Here is a 2,671-nt window from a genome sequence, read left to right as displayed (position 1 = left end):
TTTTCGGCTGGTGAGGAAGTCAAAATTTAGAAAACATCGGTTTAAAATTAATGGGTAAGGAATTAAAAGGGACGTCAGGGGCAACTTTTTCAGATGCGTCCAGAATGAGCTGCCAGAGAAATTGTTGGAGACTGGTACAACTGTAACATTTAATGGCATCTGGATGGATATATGAGCAACAAGGTTTAGAGGGATGTGGGCCAAATGTTGGCAAATGGGACCTATTAATTTAGGGTAACTGTCCACCATGGTCATGTTGGAAAGAAGGGCCAATTTCCGTGTTGCATTGTTCAAGGACTTGATGACTCTAGAACTACCGCAAGAACTTTGCAAATAATTCCGTCAAGACGATTTCAAGTTCCAAATCTTCGGTTAATCTTCCTCTTTTGTGCTCACAAGTTCATTACCTGATGTCAGAACATACGGATTAGTTGCTGGATCCATTCCTGTAAATTGGTTCTGCATTCTTTCTAATTATGATTTTTTTTTACGAATGTAGCTAGTGTTTATGGACTTAGCATCAATTTTTCTAATACCGTATGTCGATGAATATTAAAACACAACAACACATCTACTTTGGCACCAGATGATGAGCAATTGAGTCAAAATCGATCGGACGCAGTGGGACAATGACCCTGTCTTCGTGGTGTACATCCGTGACTCCATAATTCGACGAAGAATCATTCCCACAACTTCAGCTGTGTCAGAATCTAGTTTGCGGTGAAAGCCTGTCAATCTGCGAAGGTAGCGTTCGTCTGGGTCTCTGCAAAGGAGTTGGCGAAATCTTTGGGTCTTGACAATTTGTTCTTCCAACAAATGAATTCAATTGTTTTACTATTAAAATTGACCAAATTCCCGCAGCTGTGATGGCCGAGAGGTTAAGGCGTTGGATTTGAAATCCAGTGGGGTCTCCCTGCGCAGGTTCGAATCCTGTTCACAGCGCAGAATCTCTTAAAAGTCATTAATTGTTTTGCAGGATTTGGATTTCGTGGAGCTTGAGCTTTGCATTCAATCGAAAGTAAATTTTCAACTGTGAAGAATCCGAAGTAGTTTCAAGACTGACCCAGTCATCTAATTGAATAAATTATATGTCGATACACAAAAAGCCACCAACATCCAACACGAATCAGTTTCAACACATTTGTCGAATTATCGTGAAATTTGGATGTTTGGGGTGGGGGGTGTGTGGAATTGAGTAAAACAAGAAGCAATGCAACACATTTACCTGCAGGTGATGAATTTTTTTTAGGATCAGTTGAAAGTCAAGCTGAGAAAGTTCAACCTAATTTACAGCTGACTCTCAAGGCCAATAATCTTTTACATCAGCAGTCAATGAATTAGAAAAAAAAACTCCATGTGTGGAAAGGAACTCGACTGATCCAGGTTCCTGGCTTGCGATGTGAAAAGGCAAGGCGATATCAGTGGAGTAGAATTTTCTGGAAATATTAGAAATGGAAAGTTTACGGTCTTCTGATGTCCACATTCGTTAGAAACTGTGCATTAAGAACTGAAATTGAAAATTAACGATGAAAATCAGACTTAGACCTCTACTTGTGGTGTAGCATTGTTCAGAACAATAGGTTGTTGTTGAGGTTAAAATTGACCAAAATAATCGATGGGGATCTTATCCACGGCCTTCGTTGGAGCAGTTGGTGTGGAGAGCTCAGCTTGAAGAACCAAATGCCAATTATTCATCCTGGCTGTCTGAATTGTTTAGTTAAACATACTCCCAGTTTAATGAAAAAAACCTTTGCTATCAGAGTTAGTTGTTTTCATGTCAGCATGTTCCGATATGAGAAGACCCTTATGAGTAGATGTGAATTAAATTTTGACTCTAACGTCAGAGAAGTTGATACATTTCTGCACCAAAATAAGCACTACCATTGGTATCAAATCAAACTGAACAAAGGACTAGTCACTTAGACATTTCCTGTCTGCAGACTCTGCCAATGGATCGTTCAGGCCCGATGTAGGAATAGGGCGTGGTGACATCTGTTCGCAAGTGGATCACTTTATTCTTGCTCACGATCCATAAACCGTAATTCATTTTGAACTTCTTAGCCATCAGCATGATAAGTGGTACATAATGCACAGGTTTGCTTCACGAAACAAAGAGCGAAATCTTATTCAATGCAGACGCAAATTCAAGTTGTCCCTGGTCGACCAGAAGACAGATATCGCGAAACAAAGTGAATACAGAAAACAATCAATGTTTTCTGGGAGTCAAAAAGATGTACTGGAAGAACGGAAACATATATTTGGAATTAAAGTCACATACCACTTCCACAGACTAAATGTTCTTGAACCATTATCTTAATTTGACCTTGATGTCCACCATTGCTGCAAAAATTATCTTAACAACTCAGAACTTTGTGTTCTTTGATATTCTCTCCTTCATGTTTCTCTTGATTTTGAAACTAAAACCGAGCAATAGTAATGCACCCTATTTCACTTGCAAAGATCAGAAGAAGATCAATTTATAAGAGAACAGAAATAAAGCTACGTCTGTCTTTCGAGAGAAAACACAGTTACCATTTCGACTCTAAAAAGTCTTCTTTAGAAGTCTGCACAATGAACTCGAAATAGTAGAGCGAAAATGAAAAAAAAGAGCCAAACTGCCGCGAATACACCACCCGCAAGTGCATCAAGTCCTACTCGAATATGCCGGATT

At 39.3% G+C, this 2,671-nt stretch overlaps 1 non-coding gene across 1 annotated transcript; it reads left to right on the top strand.

Annotated features, from left to right (window-relative positions):
- The first annotated feature begins 860 nt into the window (after positions 1–860).
- On the top strand, positions 861–942 carry trnas-uga (transfer RNA serine (anticodon UGA)). The gene has a single exon. It is a non-coding gene; the product is annotated as a tRNA-Ser (tRNA).
- Positions 943–2,671: the final 1,729 nt, after the last annotated feature.

This window comes from Chiloscyllium plagiosum, unplaced genomic scaffold (assembly GCF_037043375.1).
Source record: "Chiloscyllium plagiosum isolate Xiang-an unplaced genomic scaffold, Cpla_swu_hap1 HiC_scaffold_42, whole genome shotgun sequence".
Taxonomy (NCBI): domain Eukaryota; kingdom Metazoa; phylum Chordata; class Chondrichthyes; order Orectolobiformes; family Hemiscylliidae; genus Chiloscyllium; species Chiloscyllium plagiosum.
Note: the sequence above shows the minus strand (reverse complement) of the source record. Positions and strands in the feature narration are given on the sequence as shown.